Source organism: Suricata suricatta, chromosome 2 (assembly GCF_006229205.1).
Source record: "Suricata suricatta isolate VVHF042 chromosome 2, meerkat_22Aug2017_6uvM2_HiC, whole genome shotgun sequence".
NCBI classification, from domain to species: Eukaryota; Metazoa; Chordata; class Mammalia; order Carnivora; family Herpestidae; genus Suricata; species Suricata suricatta.
Window position 1 is genome coordinate 18754331 of NC_043701.1, and position 22384 is coordinate 18776714.

General features: G+C 40.2%; 1 protein-coding gene and 1 pseudogene across 1 annotated transcript in view; one reads left to right on the forward strand and one right to left on the reverse strand.

The window, feature by feature from the left end:
• Positions 1–22384, reverse strand: part of EXOC4 (exocyst complex component 4) — a 734942-nt gene that overhangs the window by 324703 nt on the left and 387855 nt on the right. The gene's annotated exons all lie outside the window — the stretch shown is intronic.
• On the forward strand, positions 13565–15295 carry LOC115303899 (annotated as a pseudogene).

Sequence of the window (22384 nt, forward strand, 5' to 3'; positions counted from 1 at the left end):
AATTTGGAGATCAATAGACACAACCTACCCCATTACAAGGAAGACAGGATGTCTTTCTTACTCATATAGTGACAGAGTAGATCTATATATCTGCCCATCAGCATGCTCTCAGCAGCACCAGGAAGAGGATATTTTCTCATGTGAAGTCCCATAGGTGGTGAGGACTGCAGGAACGGTAAAATCAAGGCTCTTGTTTCAGTTATCTGTGACTCTCTTGGCTCTTCATTCCTCCGTAGTCATCTTGTCCTCACATCATCTTTCCTTAAAACTTCAAAGGAGAGAAATCCTCTTCCCTAATTCTGGAATAAAAATCCTTCCTTTTAGTCTGATGGGGCCAGAACATAATTTGGACTTCATCTTTGTCACTGGCTGAACTCCCATAAGAGCACCTAAATTAGCACAGCGTTAGAAGTATTCAAGGGCTAGTATAATGGGGCTGACTCCAGGCCAGTCCACCCCAGCCTGGCAGGGTCTGTGTTCCTCAAACAGCAGGGGGTCTCATCAGTATCTATTTTCCCTATAAACATCCATGAATTGCTTAATACCATGTACTTCTTTGAGATATTCAAAAGTGATCACGTGTATCTTATCTGTGGGTTTCAGTTTGTGCATTCTTCTTCAAAAATCCATGAAACTCTCTGCTTTGAGTTGCACTCAATCCATTTCTCTCTCGTTTCAGCCTGAACATTGCAATCCAGCTCTACAGGTAGCAAATTGAAATGTTTAGTGGCCCATTGCAGACAGATTGAATCTGAAAAGAATACGGCATTAAGAAAGAAGCAAGGCATCAATATCATACAGTAAAGCTCTTGCCAGTGACAGTGATGATACAGGTGAATGATTGAGCATTTGTTAAACTTCTCCCATTGTGAAAGTAACCTATTATTTTCCTGGTTGTGCAACGAAATGCCTCAATTACCAAAAGAAGTCAGTAAAAAATGATACAGCTTATTTTCTACTGCTGTCGTTCTGTGGGGACGGTGTGACACGTTGTACCTCACACCCCCTGACTCCACTTTACCAATAGTGTGATAAATTTATCCCCGCCTGTCATTCATCTTGTAAAATGTTTGATATCTTGGTGGCGATGGCTTTTCCTTTCCTCTTTCTCCTTCATTTTTGTTTTGTGCCATTGATAAAATTAAGCCTGACATAGCTTAATTTGAAGGCTAACGTGCCATGGTTATCTGATTTAGGATTCCTTATAAAAAAAAAAGAAAATAAAAAGCACGTGGCAATAGTGTTAAAGCCAAACAAAGAGGAGATCGCACACAACATGAGCCACAGCAGCTACCCTGCCGCGGGGCTGTGCACAGAGGGACGACACGGGAAGGCGCCTGCAAGGTCAGATGCAGAGGAGGTGAGCATATTCCTGAGGTCCGCCCAACCTGAGATGCGAGCCTCATCCTTACCCACGCGGTTTCTGCGGTGCTTCTTTCCAAGTGCTACGGACTGAGGGCCAAGTCCGCCTAAAACTCATGCTGAAGTCCTGATAAACCCCAGTATGCTGGTATTGGAAGTGGGGACCTTAGTGAGTAACTAAGTCATGAAGGTAGAGCCCTTAGCAATGAGATGAGCACATTGGGGTGCCTGGGTGGCTCAGACAGTTAAGTGTCCGACTTTGGCTCAGGTCATGATCCAGGTCCATGAGTTTGAGCCCTGCACTGGGCTCTGTGCTGACAGCTCAGAGCCTGGAGTCTCCCTCTCTCTCTGACTCTCCCCTACTCGTGCTCTATTTCTCTCTGTCTCTCAAACAATAAACATTAAAAAAAAAAAAAAAAAAAAAGGAATGAGATGAGCACCATTATGAGTCATTAGAGACACGGTCTCACTTGGCCATGCAAAGATAGGGCCGGAGAGTGGCCGCCTGCAAATCAGGAAACAAGTCCTCACCAGACACAGATCTGCTTGGCGCCTTGATCTTGGACCTCCAGCCTCTGAGACTCTGAGAAATAAATTGCTTCTATCTGCCACCTAGTCTATGGTGTTTTTGTTACAGCAGACTCAGCTGACTAAAAGAGTACATATTATATCCTAGATGCCTACAACTACCCCACAGTGTTTTGTTACATTCACAAGGTCTCTCAGGGCGGATATAAACTCGTCAACATTCGTAGGCAAAGCGCCAAGGATCTAAAAGTCACTGTTCTTGTTCACCTGCCATTTGATCCTAAGAAGATAATGGTGACTGATTTAAGTGTGGCATGATAACACGTGTGTAACAATAGCAATCATCCTAATAACAGTCCCCTAGTACCTGTGGCATTTATCATGGGCCACCTATTGGTCTAAGTGCTTCACTCACAAAAGTACTGTCAGGTGGGTTCTATTGCCGTCTCCATTCTACAGATGAGGAAATGGAGAGACTGAGCCCGAAGTCATCTGCCCAAGGTTTCCCAGCCCGGCAGACAGTGGCACCAAGGCAAGTGGGCTGCAGAGCCCCAGGGTCTTGACCATGACACTAGGATCTCACACCTTCCCGAACAAGAAATAGAAAACACAGGACAGGTAGTGAGGATTCCATCCCGGGGAAATGTTAAAAACAAATGCTAAGCTCACACAAGGCAAGGAAGAGATGTAACCCTTCAGTATGCAAAGTCCAAAATTTGGCCAAACACATACTAAATATGTTTACGCCCCCTCCTTTGGGCCGGAGGTAGTCAAAACCCTAATCTAAGAAAGGAGATGACTATACAGGTAACAACTCTCACCAGCCAGGGCGGGGCCCAGATCATCAGTCTGCAACGCATTTCATCTTAGCTGATCAGGAAGTGTGGCGCTGTCTTGCCTCCTTTTCATCGATTTTACTTTTTTCTCTTGATGTCACCTCCTGAATTCTATTCCTTCACAAAAATCTATATATTTCTATAGTACCGCCACCAGAGTCAACCTTGGCAGATGCTGCCTGATTATAATTGGCTGTCCTTTGCTATGACACAGGCTACGCTATTAAAGAGGTGACTGCTTATAAGAATCACATTCTGAAGACAGAGCCCATTAAGAACTGTCCTGTTGTCACTGAGGGGAGGCAGTCATTTGTGCTACCAAATCAGACTAAACACATCACATATAATTTCTTCTGAAGCTGAATCTCAGTCCAATACTACAAAATGATTGCTTTGAAAAAAAAGCAATGAAAAGATGAGCAGCACACCAGGTTCTAACATTATTAAAAGCTGACATTTGGAAAGGTACTCTCGTAAAGAGGGTGACCTGGGAGACAGTAGAGTAGTGTACGACGGGGTCAGACAGAACAAGGTTTAATTACCATTCCCGGGGCTTACTGTTTGTGCAATATCAAGCAACTTACTGAGACTCAGTTTCTTCATCTTTAAATTGGAAATAGGATAATACTAGAGGCCGCTGTAGGACTTTCGAGAGAATATAAAAAACCCAGCACAGTGCCTGCAGTGAAATGGAAACTACCCTCCCACCAGAACGTAAGCTCCATGCTGGTAGACATTCTTGTCTTTGCTCTCCAGAACATCATACACACTCAATAAATATTTAATGAATAAATGAATAAACGCACCAGTTGCCTTTTCCTTGAGACTAAGTCAGTTAAAGTCAGTTCCTCTTTTTCCGTGTCACAGAAATTCTATTAGGACTAGGTAAGTTACTGATCCCTTTCAATCAATATGTTCCAATGTAGCCAACCGAAATATATGTTCTTTCCCAAACTCTATCTTCAACTCAATTTGAGCTTCAAACTAATCCTTCATTTTAGGTTGTACTGTACTGGCCACATATTCTACTTTTCTGTCTTCTTTTCCCTATAATTCTTGTAAATCAGGAAAGTCAGCTGCATTCTAAGAGAAGAAGTAAGGGTACTCTAAGTCAGAAGCAGGACTTATCTTGACTGACAGCTGGGTGGCCCAGCCTCAAAACTTCTGGGAATCTGAGGGTTTCATTAGCTTCTGTCATGAGGATTTCAAAAAGCACTTTACAAATATGAACTGTAAAGCACCATGCAAATTTCAAGTGCCATTTTGATTATTCCATTGTCCACTGGCATTGTTTCAAAATTTCAAGCCCTTGTATCTGTCAGAAACAAAAATAGTTACATATATCTTTCAGAAATAAGCATTTGAGAGTTGAGGGGCAAAATGAACAGGTTTCTATAATCTAAAATAGAAAACTTAATAGAATTAATTGGCACACCATTGTCAACTTTATTTTTCTTTATTTCTATTTAATAACTTTTTTGTCATTTTCTTAACTAATCACTGGTATAAGTTAATTTCTATTAAAGCACCTGACAATTCATTATATGCTAAATGAGTCTCTTGGCTTCAATTTTTTGTCAGCTTAAGAAGAAAAAAAAAGAACAGGTAGGAAAAGACCACTGAGTATGTACACACAAAATAGTGTAAGAACTGTTTTTTTGTTTTGTTTTGTTTTTTGCCAGAAATGGAGACAGTGAACACTGGAGATATGAAAGCAGTCTCTTTGTGATGAACTGAATGTTGTGTCCACACACCCCTGCCCCCCCATCCTCCCCAATTTGGGAATTTGCATGTTGAAGCCCAGTGTGATGGTTACTTGGAGGTGGGGGCTTTGGGAGGGAATTAAACTTAGATAAGGGCATGGGGTGGAGCGTCCTGATGGAATTAGGGTTCTTTTAAGAAGAGGAAGAGACATCAGTGCTTCCTCTCCACCACGTGAGGACACGTCAAGAAGGCGGGCCATCTGAAAACCAAGAAGAGGGAACTCATAGAACTCAACCAGGCTAGCAGCATGGTGACCTTGGACTTCCAACCTCCAGAAGAGTGAGAAAGAAGGTGCCCAGGCTGGGGACTAAGACACCGCCTTCATATTCATATTCTGGGCCTAAGAGTCTGAATTTGCAGAAGCTTCGGTTTGCAATCTCTTTGGAGAAGCAAATTACTCAAGTAACTCGGCACGTCCCCTCAGAGCTGCTCAGGCCCCCACCCTCCACAACAGGAATGTTCGTGAAATCTTCCCATGGCTACAACTGGGAGGCAGGCCAACCTTTCTTCCCCAACCTGAGAAGGAATAAGCAAGGACTGGAAATTGCTGTGGTTCTTACTTTGAATTTGAAAACTGTGGCTTCTGTCGGCAAACAAAGAAAAGAATTCAGGCAGCTCTTTGGCAGATAGTCTTGAGGTCCACGTATATTTAGAAAGCTATCTCTTTTTTTTTTCCCTATCCTGTGTTTTTTGTTTTTTGTTTTTGAACCTTCTGTAGTAAAGAATCAACGATTACTGAAGACGCTGTTAAATGATCTCTGATTTCATCCTAACTTCATTATTCCCGAAACCCCCACCCTCCTTCCAGCTCACACTGGGTGTACACACTGAAGTACCGCGCTGTCCAATATGGTAGCCGCAAGCCATGTGCCGCTGTTAAGTCAAATGTGGCTAGCCTAAGCTTAGATGTGCTCTAAGCCAAATACACACCGGGTCTCTAAGATTTAGTGTGAAAAGAAGAATGTAAGACACCTTGTAATTTTTATATTAATTACAGGTTGAAATGGTGGAAAATTAAGGAAAGGAACTCTCGTTTGGAATGGAGGCCGGCAGGGAGAGCACACGGGAAGAGACATAACCTTGGGCACAGACATCAGTCTCCCAGCTTTCCTCCTCCCCTAGCAACAGCCCCACTAATGAGAACCCCTCAAAACTCAGCCAAGGGGAAAACAAGGATACTTGGCCCACCAGTGGGGTTTTTGTTTCTAACAGCCTTCCTGAAATCCCCCCTCCCCCTTCTCTATGGGCGTACCCTTGCTTTGTTTTCTAGAATTGCCTCTGGTTTGGCCATAGCTTGCTCATCCCTGATTGCCATCCTCTGGTATTTCCAAATAAACCCATTTTTGCTGGTGAAATAACAGGCAGCTTTATTTTTTAAGATTAACAAAATGATATTTTGGATGTATTGGGTGAAATAAAATATTATTAAATTTATTTCATCTGTTTCTTTATCCTTTTTTTTAATAATGCAGCTCATATTATACCTTTCTTGAAGAGTGCTGATCTGGGCACTATTAGGCAACCCAAAGCTATGTTCAGTGTTGATGTAGAAGTCTGTATAGGTGAATACATGTACACACAAACACAAATACACACATGTGCGTCTATCACCCTTGCATCAGGCATTTGTAACTGACTGATCAAATTTGCAAATCTTTAAAAAAAATGTTTTAATGATTTTATTTACTTTTGAGAGAGAGACAGCGTGAGCAGGGGAGGGTCAAAGAGAGAGGGAGACACAAAACCTGAAGACAGGCTCCAGGCTCTGAGCTAGCTGTCAGCACAGAGCCTGATGCGGGGTTAGAGCCCATGAACCACGAACGAGACCATGACCCGAATCGATGTCAGACACTTAACCAACTGAATCACCCAGGCACCCCATTAAAATTTTTTTTAATGTTTTCATTTATTTTTGAGAGAGAGAGATTCTTATAAATTCTTATAAAGTACAAGGTACCATGCTAGAAATGGTTTAACTGGATGTTTTCATCACAATAATTTAATTACATTGAGGCTAATGGGATTAACAAAAAAGGTATGCACATATGTGCAATTTTTCACACATACAAACTGCATGCATGATGCATACATACATGGGCTGGTCATAAAGTGACGGTTCTAACTGGATTGTAGGGAAGCCCATTAACTCGTTATCAGAAAGGCCAAGGGAAAACTACACTTAAAAAAAAAATAACCTGGATAACATCTAAAGCTGTAAATACAGCGGAACTTCAGGCTAAATGCTGTCTAGCAGAAATTATAATTTAATACACAAATAGAGCACAAGTCCAACTGGCACAGCCAAGGCCGAGCGGAAGCAAGCTCCTTAACGGTACCTAAAATGATCTGATGGTTAGCTTTTGATCTGGTTGATCTTGTTTAATTGTGTTAATTTTCAATTTCATTAAAATCTTTAAGGTAATAATATGCTTCAAATCAGCTCCAATTCAGATTATCCTCGCAGAGACTGTGAATGATGCAATCTAATGTTCTGTGCAGGTCTTTTGGAGGGGAAGAGTTAGGCGAATAATGGAAATTTTCTAAAGTTTAGTACTGTATTTTAACTTTAATTCCTCAAGAATTCAACTTGGAAAATTAAGACTTTCTAGGTATTTTTAACCCATTGATGGAATACCACCTGCCAATTTAAGATTCTGTTTATTTTCAGTGGTTATACATCTCCACATTTGTGTTCTCTAACTTTCTGCTTATCTGGTCCTTTCTGTTTCTTTCATCAGGTAAGAATATGCTATAAGATAATTGCTATTTTTTTTTTTAATTTTTAATGTTTATTTATTTTTGAAGGAGAGAGAGAAAGAAAGAGCATTAAGCATCAGCTGGGGGTGGGGGAGGGGCAGAGAGAGAGGGAGACACAGAACCAGAAGCAGGCTCCAGGGCAGGGCTCAAAGTCAGGATAGGTGAGATCATGACCTGAGCCGAAGTCAGATGTTTAACTGACAAAGCCACCCAGGCGCCCCAGATAATTGCTATTTGTAAAAAAAAGTATGATAATGTAAACATCCAAATAAGAGTCTTTCAAAATACTTGGGTGTTAGATATTACCTCAGAGCTGCGGCCACTGTTACAAATATTCTTCTTCAGAAACTGCCTTTAAAAATGAAAAGGTGGGGTGCCTGGGTGGCTCACTCAGTTGAACACTGAACTTGGCTGAGGACATGATCTCATGGTTTGTGGGTTTAAGCCCCACGCTGGGCTTTGCCCTGACAGCTCAGAGCCTGCTTCGGATTCTGTCTCCTTCTCTCTCTGCCCCTTCAGTGCCTGCATGCTCTCTCTCTCTCAAAAATAAACATTTAAAAAAATGAAGTTGTTACATATCTTTCTCTAGTACAGATTTTTTGAATCATTTCAAATCATTTAAACCTCTAATGAATATAAAAGACATTGGGTACTTTCATTTGATGTTATAAAATATGTGTGCATGTACACATACACATAAACTATATATAAGTATATATAAAATATATATAAATCTATAAAGCAATTGCACTTAACTTTTGGGTCTTTAAGTTTTCTGTAAGGTAAATTCCAAAGGAAGATTAAAAAAAAAAACTGTTCAGGGGCGCCTGGGTGGCTCAGTTGGTTAAGTGTCCAACTCTTGGGTTCAGCTCCGGTCATGAACTCACAGTTGGTGAGTTCAAGCCTCACATTCAGCTCTGTGCTGATGGTGCAGGGCCCCCTTGGGATTCTCTCCCACTCTCTCTGCCTCTCTCGCTCTCTATCAAAATAAATAAATAAACTTAAAAAATGTTTGGAGCAAGGGTGGCCTTTGGTGTTTTCTGTTGTTATTGTTTTTTTTTGTTTTTTTGTTTTTTAAGGGAGTGAGAGAGTGCATGAGTGCATGCAGTGGAAAGTGGCAGAGGGAGAGAGAGGGAGAGACGATCTTAAGAAGGCTCCATGTTGAGCCTGACACAGGGCAGGAGCCCATGACCCTGAGATCATGACCTGAGCCAAAATTAAGAGTGGGACAGTTAACCCACTGAGCCACCCAGGTGCTCTGGCAGACTTTTTAGATTATACTCTAAGGACTTTCATGGATAAAATTCAATTACATGGTCAGATCTGGCATATTTACTTAAAAAAAAATCAGTCTTATACTATTTCTTTCTTTCTTTCTTTTTTTTTTTTTTTTTGAGAGAGAGTACAAGTAGGGGAGGGGCAGATAATGGGAGGGGGGTGGAGGATCCAAAGCCGGCTCCACACTGATAGCTAAGAGCCTGATGTGGGGCTTAAACTCTCAACCAGAGCATGACCAGAGCCAAAGTTCGATACTCAATGGACTGAGCACCAGCGTGCCCCTTCTGTGGTATTTCTAGCATGTCATCCCAAAAGTCAGCTGCAGACATATTTACTTTCTTTTACATTCCTAAGTTATAATCAGAATTATAGTCATAGTCAACTTCCTTTTAAGTAAATATAGACAGTGAGCTGTGCAAGATCATTAAGCTAGAACAACGGTGGAGCCTGTTGCCCCTTGTTACACTCCTTCCACACTAATTCACAGCTGGCACTCCCCTCGCCTTTTCAAAATCCAATAGGCCAGGAATTCCCATCCCCAAAGTCCCCGTTTATTTTGTGTAGATGGGTTTGTTTCTTTTCTCCCCAGACTACATTTAACCAAATTAAGTTACTTAGTCCCTTGAGGAAACTATAAAAACTCAATTGTCCCTTCTACCCTCACGAACTCCAGATAGCGATGGCAGTAATATTCCCTTACACTGATTATCCTGGACACTAATGGGTTCTCTTCTCTTTACAACTAGTGTTGTGGATTCTCTCCCCAAATCCACCAACTCTATTAGCTCTCAGAGATTTCCTCCTGACGTTACAACTACCTCCAACTGGCCTCTTATAGTTACACTTTAATTCATGTTAAGCCTAGGATTTGAATTTGATCAGTTGGATTTTCTTAAAACAGATACTACTAAGATGATATTTAATAGCAGGAAGGAGCTCTGTTTTTTCCCTTTATTAACTAACAAATAAACTACAACATTGAGTGGTCCCTGCAATGGTCCTTGGACCACATTGGATAACTAAGTCTCTGTATAAAAAAACAATTACCAAGCCAACCTACTTCAGGCAATAAAACACAAATTCAGTAAAATAAATGAATACGGATTGTCCATTATCTATTATTTGTTGTAATATTATCTAGCATATACATGTTGACTAGGCCCTATTAGCAAAACAGTGGACTACAGGCTCAAAATCATCAATTTCAAAATTTAGTATTTTAACGTGTGTCTTCCCCAGATAACCTCTTTATTAATGAATAAATGGAAACAATTTCCTGCACTTTTGGAATCTGTCAAAATTCTTAGAGTAAATCAGAGACAAATCCGGGAAGAGTAGTCCACAACCAATATCTTTCCATTTCTTTTGTTCACACACAAAGTCAGGATGACTTTGATATAATGTTGAATCAACATCATACACAATTCACTTAGTGGAGCTTTTCTAAATTGTATCTTTTCAAAAAAAAAAAAACAGTCTCTCAAGAGAAGAGTAAATTTAAAGATGGGTCAACACATAACTTCAGAAAATACTCTACATTATATGAATCTCTTCGGCACTTCAGTACATTATAGTTCAGAAAAGTTGTGGAGTTAAAAAAAATACCTACTAGATTTAACCAAGGGTGTCCCCCCGCTAAATTCTTTCTTGTCCCTTACTGGCCATGACTCCTGAGGCACTAGTGTCTTGTGGGTCAGTCTGGCAAATGCTGCTTTACTGAGAAGTATATCGGATTGAAAGGCAAATGAAGACAGTGCCAGACTAAATTTAAAGAACCTTCCATATAACGTTAACAAGCTTTTTGGTTACTCTGGAACTGAGTAACTCAGTTATTCAGTTTTCCTAAAAATAAGAGTCAAAATATACATCTCACAACTAATAATGAAAAGTCAATTGCTTTAGTCCATTTTGCATTACAACAGCAAGTAATAAACTGTTTACATTATGCCAAAATCAAACATTTAGAGAATGTGCAATATTTTAGACTCTGCTGGAGTGCCTAGAAATGGCCCTGACATCTGACGTAGTAGAGAAGACACACATACAGGTAAGTCTCTATAGGAAGTGATTCAGCCTAATCACTGATTCAGCATAAAAAGGGTCAGGCAGGCAAAATCCTACTGAGGAGTGGATCTGGGGGCTGACCATCGATTTGCTCGAGGGGCTAAGGTGAAGGGCATCCCAAAGACACAGAGGAGTTTAAGAATATGAATCTTTGAACAGTCTAAATATAAACATATACTTCTGAAAATAAAGTTCGCACTAGCCTCTTTAGTGTGTGTTAAAATTTAACCCTTGAGAACATTTATATCATATCGTGTGGTTCTAAAAAGGTCAATGTTGATACTAATTAACAGGAAAGGTGTTTTTCAAAAGAAACCTCAAGGTTAGTGCATAGTTTTATAAGAAATAATACATGCATGGCATCAAACTGGTAAAGCGCATGCCTACTTCTATTGACTAATTTATTATCATGACTCTTTTTAATTTCCATATTACAGACACATGACACACACAAATAACCATCAGCCTCAAAGACTTTAACATTCTATGCAAAATCTAAATTTTTTTAATGTTTTACTTATTTTTGATACAGAGAGAGACAGAGCATGAGAGGGGGAGGGGCAGAGAGAGAAGGAGACACAGAACCGGAAGCAGGCTCCAGGCTCTGAGCTAGCTGTCAGCACAGAGCCTGACATGGGGCTCGAACCCACGAACGTGAGATCTGACCTGAGCCGACGTCGGAGGCTTAACCAACTGAGCCACCCAGGCACCCCTCTATGCAAAATCTAAATACATGGCCTCAAAAACCATTAAGAGAGAAAAACAATAGCCAACATCCTTGACATAAATAAAAAAAACCAAGACATTAGATCCTGGTACAGAATAACATACCCACTAAATGTTGGTAGCTATTTTCGTAAGTTTAAAAGATACATAACGTATAGTGCTAAAAAATAAAGTTGCATCCTCTTTAATATTAGTAGTCTCAACTCAAAAATGAAATCACTACTTAAAACTATACACAAAGAATAAAAAAAAATAGGGGAGCATGGGTGGCTCAGTCAGTTAAGCATCCGACTTCAGCTCAGGTTATGATCTCACAGTTCCTGAGTTCAAGACCCACATAGGACTCTGTGCTGACAGCTCAGAGCCTGGAGCCTGCTTCGGATTCTGTATCTCCCTCTCTTCTTCTCTACCTTCCCCTGGCTCACATTCTCTCTCTCTCTCTCACTCTCTCTCTCGCTCTCTCTCTCTCTCTCTCTCTCAAAAATAAATAAACATTAATCAAAAAGCAGCCTAAGGCTTTTTTCCATGGAAAGGCTCCAATACATAGAGCACAGGGGAAAAAATTAAATCAAAAGGCACAAATATAAAATCAACAATCTTTTTTCCTAGAGCATTTGAGCTTTTTTTTTTTTAATGAAGGATTCATCTTATTTGCATTTTTTCTTTGTTCTTAAAACTGAACACATATATGCAGTTTAGCGCAGCACATTTATAAAACAACTAATTTCCATTGTACGGTAGTGCTGGTTATATTAGGGGAAAAGAGCGTGGGTTTCTGAAACACACACCTCTGGGACTTAAGCCCATACTGCAGCACTAACTAGATGTGTGACCTTGTGTAAGATTTTATAACCTTCGGTGTTTTATGAAAAAAATTATGTGAATAATAGTATTTACTTCACAGAAGAATGTAGCAGTTAAATAAGATAATCTGTTGGCGTGCCTTCCGCTTCTTTAGTATTAAAATAAGCCATCATCTTCTGATTTTACTTCCAGTTTGTTTCTAGGAATGAGAACAGAGATAAAGAGAAGCAAAAACAGAGCCGATGACAAAAGATAAGGAAGAAGACTAACCAGTCTAGGGAAAGGACCACCTCTTTATCCTTCAGCCCCAAGAAAACACTCAATTACCTTGGGAGCTTTCAAACATTAGAGGCTCAGGTTCCAGGCTTTAACCCGCGGTATCTGAATCATCAGGGAAGGGCCCACAACTGTTCTAAAAGTTTCTCAGGTACTAATTCTGATGCAGCCAGTTTCAGACCAGGGCTTAGAGTAAGTTTCCTAAAGAAGTTCACAAAGTTGGTGCTCCATAAATGTTTATTAAATGAATATACTGTGTATGATGGACTGACTGGGCCATTTGTGACATCATTTAAGAAGAAAAAAAAAAAGAATCCAGTAATAATGCCCTGGGCATGGGACACTGACATGATTTTCTGTCTTCAGAATCTAAAAAGGAAGGCTGACAGGTAAACACACAGGTTAAAATAAAATTGTGATAAATATAATAGAAACACAGTGAAAAGGAGAGGGAGATTAATGTACTGTTCAAAAGCACTTAATTTCAAGAATCAGTAAATTATGTCATTTCAAAGTCAACTACAACAACAATAATAAAAAAAAAAAAACCCAAGAGATTGTAAAGAAAAAAAAGACCAAAATGTAAGGGGGTCTATTAATTTGTTTTACATTTATAATGTCATGCTTTAAATACTCCATAATAAGTAATTTTGTTTTTTAATGATCTGAGAAATAGTACAGATAATCTCTGACATGTGGAGAACATACCAACCATATGTTAATCTTCATATAAGACAGCAGTATATCCTATTTCAAGTAATCCTTACTACGGCCACATTTCCCTATAATAAATGAATCTGGACAAGCCTTTGGCTTTTCCTATAACAGGATTTGATGCATGCAAACATTAGCTGTTCAGATAAGCATAATTCAGGACTTCTAGAATTGTATGTCAATTCTAGACGTGAGAGAAGGGGGAGAATCTTGAGAAGGCTCCACGCCCAGCAGGGAGCCTGACAAAGGCTTGATCTGACCGGTGCTGAAATCAAGAGTCCGATGCTTAACAACTGAGCCACCCAGGCACCCCTGCCGTCAAACTTTTAAAATGTAGAGACATTCAATGGACATCACAGATACTGATGACTAGAAAAGTTACTGTCACTGTTAGTTTAACAAGGATCAACAATGACTTAAGCTATTCATGGTTTGGTTTGACCAAGACCTAAATAATGGCAACAATAAGACTCTCGAGACTGATAGGTTAGCTGAAAGGAGGCTCAGTTCTTGGAGGTAAAATGTTGACTCTTGCTATCCATAAAGTGTACTTTCTTAACTAAAAATAAATAAAACAAAAATATATCTTTCAACTGCTTCTCTTTGCAAATACTATTGGACCAGAGACAGGCACGATGTAATATGAACACAGTTCTATTCCTTCTGGTTACAAGGGAGAGAAGTGAAAATACTATTCCAACTCTTGAAATAAGTCTGGTGTTCTCACCTTCTGAGCATTTACAGTGATTCTCAAAATTGAACTCCGGGATCACCTGTAAGGATACACAACACAGCAAACTGCTGGGCCCCACCTCTAGTGTTTCAGATTCCATAGGTCTGGGTGCGACTGAGTTTGCATTTCTAACGACTTCCTGGGAGCCGAGAGATGGCGCTGGTACAGGGGTCACCCTCTCAGGACCACTGACCTTTTCTCGTTAGCCTTGAACAATTCTACACAATCAGGCCACACCTCCTGAAACTTTGCTCGAAAATAATTTCTCCTCTAAACTCTTTTTTTTAATGTTTTATTTATTTTTTGAGAGAGAGAGAGAGACAGTGTGATCAGGGGAGGTCAGAGAGAGGGAGACACAGAATCCGAAGCAGGCTCCTGGCTCTGAGCTGTCAACACAAACCGTGAGGTCATGACCTGAGCTGAAGTTGGATGCTCAACCGAGCCACCCAGGCACCCCAATAATTTCTCCTCTAAAGTCTTCTCTGAGACCCTCCCTGTGTTTTGCTATCTTGCATCTCCCTTCCTTTAATAGAAAACACACACACACACACACAAACACACACACACACACACAAACACCTGTCTCTCTATCTTGAGTGTGGGGACACAGGCAGCATTACACACATTGTTACCAATTTCAATGCTTATGACCATCAAGAGAGCAAGTTCCGGAATCAGACTGTGTGGGTTTGAACCGGGGTTCCAGGACATCCTTATTGTGTCACAGGGGCATGTTACGCCGAGTCTCTGAACCTCAATTTCCCCGTCCCAAACAACGAAGACATCAATGGAGCGTACCATATTAAGGCTGTTTGCACAAAGTAAAAGTAATGCCTATAATGCGATTAGCACATTGTCTGACACAAAGCAAATGCTTAATAAATGTGATTAAGTCATTGACAATATTATTAAATACTGATTTCTAAGGAAGAGAGATGACAAGTGCAGCTGGAAAATGCTGGAAGAAAAGGGTGTTAGGGAGAGCCATCTGAAGAGGATCTGCAGACCTTCCTTTCACTCTATCTGCCACCCCCTACCCCTCACCCTCCACCCCTCTCTGTCTTCTCTGCACAGGGAGCAGCTCTCAGGCCATAGCCCCTCATCCCCTGAAAAGGTCCCCGGTGCAAAGTTAGTCTCCGCCCCCTTCTTGGTCAGGAGCCCCTCTCAGTTGAGGAGCCGACCTCAGAGTTCCCAGCCACAGCTTCCGACCCAGCGCCATTTTAAGGGCACGACACAGCAGCGAAGGGCACTGGGGCCGGGGCTGCCACGGGAGGGGGAGGGGTGGCCGGCACTGGGGCCGGCGCTGGGCCTGTGCTTGGGAGCCTCTGTTCATGCCAGGAGCCCTTCTCTGAAGCAACAGGTCTTCTCCTGTACCATTTTGCGCTTTGCTCTCCTGGAGGCCATGGGAGTCTTTGGCCTGATGGTGGCCTTTCTCATTTTCTTCTCCATGTGACAGAGTCATCTCCACTTCCCATAGGTCTTTGTCCAGTGTCTCATCTGCCTGCTATGTTCCTTTTGGGATACCTCCCCAAGCAGCCTATGGAACGTGGTTGGCTCAGGATTTGACAGAGGGAAGACAAATACTGTGTTATTAAGGACCAAAAAAAAAAAAAAAAAAGGGATTTTTATAACGTTTTGTTACGAGATGAATTTTAAAAAGTGACTCTTCTCTTCAAGAAAATTAGGAATAAAAATCCTTCTTACTTCACAGCTCTCATGATTGGGCAGGTATGTGAGGGTGAGGCCACAAGACTGCCCAGTGTCCCTGAACCCCAGATGTGTTGAGAGAATTGAGGGGAACTGGAAGAAGTCTCAAGGAGGAAGCTGAAAACGGTCAGGAAAAGGACCTTCTGCACGGTTCCAAAGAATCGCTCCGCTGGGAGGATTCTGGATCAAGATACAGCTGCATGAGTGGGCTGTTTTACTTAGAGATCAAAACATTGTTTCAAGAACGGATTTCTTAACTATTTGACCTAGAGCAATAAACGTGGAGCCGAGAAAGACTGGGCTGCATAGGGAAGAAACTATCAAGATGACTAGAAACAAAGAGAAATCTAACAAGAACCGTAATAAATAGTATCATATTAAAAATATGTAAGGAAAGAGGGCATTTCGATGATTTCAGACCAGACACAGAATACTGCAAATGTATGCCTAGTACAGGAGACACCATTATTTAATTCCAGAAGAACCGGCACCCTTTCATTTCTTTGAATTTAGTATAAATGTCAAAACTTTCTACCAGGAGCCAATGAACCATCTCCTGACAAAGAAAAACGGGCCTGATCACGGGGCGAGGTCTTCTGAAATGTTTAAAATGACAGACAAGCTAAATTATGTTTGAAGGTTTTCTTTTTCGAAGGCAGACAAACCATAGTTATACTAATACTAAAAGATAATTTCCTTGTTCAAAAAAAAAGTATATTCAGGCCATGTTCTTCAGTTCCAGAGCTTCCCAAGCCACTTATAACAGAGAATACTAATGACTAACACAATTGGGCACCATTTCTTTTCTTATCCATCCCAAAGGAGCAATAATCATCACTATACTGTCATTTCAAATGTAAAGTAAAATCACGAATCCACTGGGACTCAGAGTAGATAGCTTCAAGGTATTGTTTTATTGGTACCCTTTTTTTCAAGACCTATTTTCTTTTTGTGGAGGACTTCATTCCAGTTAATTAAAAATTGTGTTGATCAAAGGACAAATGCATGTAGATATGCACACCGTAGGATGCCTATTCTAGGCACTGTGTGCCTACACACAGAATTCTATTTCCAGCGAGCTTCCCAAAAAGGCCAGCTCTCTTGGAGTTAATCGTGCTAATAAAATTTACTACCTTCTTCTTGGCTTTGGTGAAGATCCCTATAAAATTACACAATGACCTCAGGACATTTCTATTTGCATTATGGGGTGTCTCAATCATGATTCTACGTCTGAGTTCAATGGCATGTAAAGTGATGCTAAATAGTTCTACTCTAGACCAACTGCTTTGAGTACTTCAAGGCAAATGTGTCTTCTAAGCCTACTGTTAAAAATAAATTTTACATATGCCTGTACACACACATCATTTCCTAGATTCATACACTAGTATTTTAAGATTGAATGCAGATATTTATGTCAAATAAATACCTTTAACCAATAGGTGGTTTTCCTTAAGTCACATTTCCTGGCAACTGATTAATAACTAGGTGAGCTAAAACATAATGAATTTATTTTAAGGCCAGATTGAAGAATTTAACTAGTTTGGAGAAAGGTTAGTATTTGTATTAATTATCAGGTCATGAGGTATGGGGAACACAGGTTCTAAGAGGCACTAGAGAGGTGCAAATACCAATGGAGAAATTTAAAATGAAAATATATGAAACGATCAGGATAGTAGAGAAAGATGAACATTAAACTCAGTAACATGAACTTAGTACCAGATACTAGACTTAGTAACAATTCTTTGCCTACAGACTTATCAAAACGGTGGTTAATCCTGTCAGGTCTCCGAATTTACTAGCTGGTTAGATGGAAATCACATTCTGCTGATGGTACACAGCTGGGCATAAAAATGAGACCAAGTAACTGTCACCGTTACTGAGTTCATCCAGTCTACATATAGACCCTGTTGATGGGGTCGCACTAGAGACTTTGTTCTACAGCAAGACTCCATCCTTCCAAGCTAAGTGGGCCCATGGCAGCCGATTTGAAGGCTGGCTAGAAGCCAAGATCACATTCTTACTCACAGAAAGCTAAAAACTGAAATGAGGTAGAGAAAAAGCAACTGAAGCATCAGGATGTAGACGTCTAATTTTTAAAAGAACCCAAACGGTGGGAACAATAAACGACAGTAGGGAAAAGCAAACATGAAAGTTAGCTGAATCATTTACTAGAAGATGAGGATTTTGTGGGCCAGCTATTATTTAGATTCTGTTCTCTTCTGCTGCTCAGCTTTATAATGTTTACTACCATTCCCGTGATTCCCTTGGAGTTTTTAATAACTCCCAAGTACACCGCATATTTGCCGTAACACTTGCAGTAATCTGAAGGAGTCTCTATTGGCAAAGAAAAGATCCAACAAAAAGAGCAAAAGTTTTGCCAAAGGATTTAAAAATCACGTTAAATCTCCAAGTAAGCTGTCTTTCCATACCTCATGCTTCTCCATTTGACCAAATTCCCATTGGAAGGGAGAAAATGGCAGTATTGGCCTCGGAACCACTATTTATAACAATTTAATAATTGGTGGCTCTTTTGCTTCCCACCTTTCTCTGCTCCTCTGCACATCCCCCTCTTTCCCATTCATACTTACTTACAAGGACTTCATTTATGGTTGCCAAATCACAGTGATTGATAGGTGTTTGAATAATGAAAATAGCCATCTTCATCAAAATGGAGCACAGTATTTATTATAAATATTCAGAAAGATCAGAAGATTTTTAAGAATATAAAGATATCTCAGTGGTATCTGAATGATATAAAAGTTCAAATTCCACCTTGTTCATTATCAAACAACGCATCCCATTCATGGACTTTAACCATAAGGGTCCGTATCTCCTATTTTACTTCCTCCTCTCCACCATTTGATCAACCCCCACTTGACAAGGCTCAAAAATCTCTCAGTCAGGTAGAACTGATTTCACGCCAGATCTGCTTTGATCTTTCTTCTAGCTGTTTACTTATTTGGTTAACCCAAAAGGGAAATGGCCAATAGGGAAAGGGTTAACATTAGGTAGGGAGAGATAAGGAACCTTCAGGGAGGTAAGCTACAGCTGCAAGTGGGAGGCTGAGAAAGTGGCAGTCACAGCAGAGTTTGGGGGGAAAGTAAGAAGAGATAAGCCTGTTCCTGACCTGTCCATGCCATGCATGAAGTCTCGTAAACCTTCTGCTAAGGTCCCAATAAAAAGTCAGAGACAAGGGGCGCCTGGGTGGCTCAGTCAGTTAAGTGTCCGACTTCGGCTCAGGTCATGATCTCATGGTTTGTGGGTTCGAGCCCTGTGTCAGGCTCTGTGCTGACAGCTAGCTCAGAGCCTGGAGCCTGTCTTCAGATTCTGTGTCTCCCTCTCTCTCTGACCATCCCCTGCTCATGCTGTATCTCTCAAAAAAAAAAAAAAAAAAAAAAAGTCATGGACAAAAATCCTTGCTGGCTACCCAGTCGAGACGATACTCACTTTTAAGAGCTTTACCCTCACTATTGAGAGTTTTCTCTCAATAGACTCTATTGCTTTGCTCACTCTCCGTTGTCTGTGAGATTCATTCTTCCGTGTCCATGAGACAAGGGACAGAGTCTCTCCCGCCCTCCTGTAACAATGCGATTCACATAATTTCTATCCTCCAAATCTTTTCACACTAAGCATGTATTTCCTTCAAGGAGGAGTCACATAGCTTCCTATTCACCCTATTCATTAAATCTTCCTATCCCTCTTCAAAATTATGATAAAATTTCCAGACATACAAGTACAAAGAATAATGAGTACTCAGGCAGCTGCCACCCAGTTAAAAAAATAAAACATTCAAGTCTTGAGTGTAGTCCAGTCACCTTCCTCTTCCTTCTCCACCCCTAGAAGTGACCACGATACTGACTTTATCATTCTGAACTATGTCGTTATATTTTCTACACACAAGACTCCTAAAGAATACACAGAGAGACATAGGTACACTTTCTCACATTTTTAAGCTTTATATAAATGCCATCATACTATATTCTTCTTCAAACATTACATTTGGGAGATTGATTCTTGTTGAGGTACACAGCTCCTGTTCAACTATTATTTATTGCTGGATAGCACGGGTAGCTTTTATTGTAACATATCGCAATATATATATCAATCCTTCTGTCGATTAGCAGAATGTTTCCAGTTTTTATAAAAAAAATTTTTTTTTTAACATTTATTCATTTTTGAGAGACAGAGCATGAGCGGGGGAGGGGCAGAATCCGAAGGAGGCTCCAGGCTCTGAGCTGTCAGGACAGACCCTGATGCGGGGCTCGAACTCACTGACCGCGAGATCATGACAATCAAGACCTGAGCTGAAGTCAGACGCTTAACCAACTGAGCCACCCAGGTGCCCCTATTTTCCAGTTTTTAAATATACTTATAATGTACATTGTACGTCATTGCCAAGTAATCTATCTTTTTTTCTCTCCATGTGCTTTTAATGTATGATCTTTGACTTCGGTATTCCAGAGTATTTTGTTCCATTAAGGTATGGGTCTCTTTTATCCTCCTGTTTGGAATTCATTACGCTTCTGGGATCCAAGGGTTTTTGTCATTTATCACTTCTGGAAATTTCTCAATTTCTATTTCCTTAGCTCTTGCCTCTTTTCTATTCTATTATATTCTTTTGAAACTTCTCTTGATGTATGTTTGAACTTCTCTTATCTATTCCATTTACCTACAGCATTGTAAAAAAAAATCACTCCAAAACTTAGTAACAACTGTCATTTATGAGCCAAGAATTCTAATTAGGGCAGAGCACGGATGGAATCCATTTGCTTCATAATGTCTGGGCGTCAGATGGAAACACTCAGATAACTAGGCATGACTCAGAGAGCTGGGACCAGACTCTGTATGGTTTGGTATTCCTCAAAATATCAGAGCCTCACAGTAATTTCACTGGATTTCTTTCATGTCAGCTCGGGGTTCCAAGAACAATCATTCCAGCAAAGAAGGTAGAAGTTATATAGCCTTTTATGATTTGGCTTCAGAAATTACATTATATTTACACCATACTCTTGGTTCAGTCACAAATCTGCCCAGTTTCAAGGGCATGGACTCCAGCTCAAGACAGGAGTGCCATCAAAGAATTGGCGGTCTTCTGGAGGGCCCGGGTGGCTCAGGCGGTTAAGCATCCGACTCTGGCTCAGGTCACGCTCTTGCAGTTTGAGCACGGCATCAGGTTCTGTGCTGACAGCTCAGAGCCTGGAGCCTGCTTCTGTCTCCCGTTGTCTCTGCCCTTCCCCCTCTTGCACTCTGTCTCTCTCTCAAAAATAAACATTAAAACAATTAAAAAAAAAAAAAAAGAACTGGTGGTCCTTTGTAAAAGTGCCCCGGGAGCCCACATATTTTAATTTCTCTTTCATGCTTTCTAAATATTTGTCTTTATTCATTGCCTTTTAAGTAAGCTTTTCAGATATGTCTAGTAGTTTGCTAATTCTCTTAAGTGTCTAATCTGATGTTTAAACCATGAACTAAATTCTTAAAGCAAAGATTAAAATTTCACTTCTAGAAGTCTTGTTGGTTCTTTATCAAGACTGCCTAGACTTTTTTTCCTTTCACCAGCATCTTATTCTTTTATGTTTTTGATGCAAATTTTATTTTTTTTAATATTTGAAACTGATTCATTTGGTAGTCTGTAACTACTAATCCCATTTCTTAAATTATCGGCAATGAATTCAACGGCATATTGTTTCTGTTTGACTCTAGCTCGTGGTTACATATCCCCATGTACTTCTAACATTTCAGGTTGTGAATTTGTGTTTTTGGCAATTTAATCCATGGGCAGAACCAAGGTCTGGATTCACAGCCTATCCTTCCAGAGAAGAATTGTTTGTTTTGCTAGGACAAATTTCCTTGTCATTTCTCTTTACCGATAAGTGGATTTTGTTTCTCTATTCTACTCTTTTATTGAGGTTATAACTGTTAAAAAATTCTATGCTTCATCTGGTGGTGTTAATTCTAAAATCCCCTCATGTATAAGCCCAAAGTCCTGTCTCCAGTAGTGATGCAGCTGTTAAAACCTAAGGCTCCTGGTTAGGGAGACGGACAAATGCCCCAAGCAGCTGCAATATCAGTATCAGGTTTACTGCTCTGGTTTTTGGTTTTTGGGTTTCTCTTTATTTTCATCCCCAGGAGACCTCTTACTAACAAGGTCAGCAATATATTTAAAAGGAAGTTTATTACATTACATCCAGCATTTCTAACTGTTTCATACTGGGACGTTTTCCAGACTTTTTTTTTTTTTTTTTTTTTTTTTTTTTTTTTTTAGCTCTCAACCTTGCCAGAAATCAAAGACCCTTTATTTTGTTTTTATGTGGTCATTTCTAGTCATTTTTCTTCCCCATTTCCCTTAACCCAGGACCCACAAATGTCTCGTATTATGCAAAATCTTTTCTCCTCCATCAAACCCGGTCGTTAAAAGGTTGAGGTAATGTGGCGGTCTTCAAATGACCAATCCTTCAAGTTGAAAATCAAGAAAGATCACGGAGGTTGTGTACTGCAATTCTTTGTCTTTGTAAGTATGTCAGGTTTGTGGATAGTATAATGAAACCATCGCTTTTTCGTCTTTTATAAAAGCTACAAAAGTGCATTGAAATCCAAAGGATACTGTTTGCTGGCACTTGAAACACATTTTTAATTAATGAATGAACTAATTTTAATATAGTAAATTATCATGAAGGATTGATACTTTACCTTTCATTGGTAAAACATTGTACATGCAGTCCTGCCAAAAGCAAAACAATGAGATTACATCTAGAGGCGTCTTTTCGGAGCTCTGGCCAGTCTCCCACAAGTTTGTCACATCTGTTCCAAGGAGCATCTGTTAAAGTGTTTTTTTAAA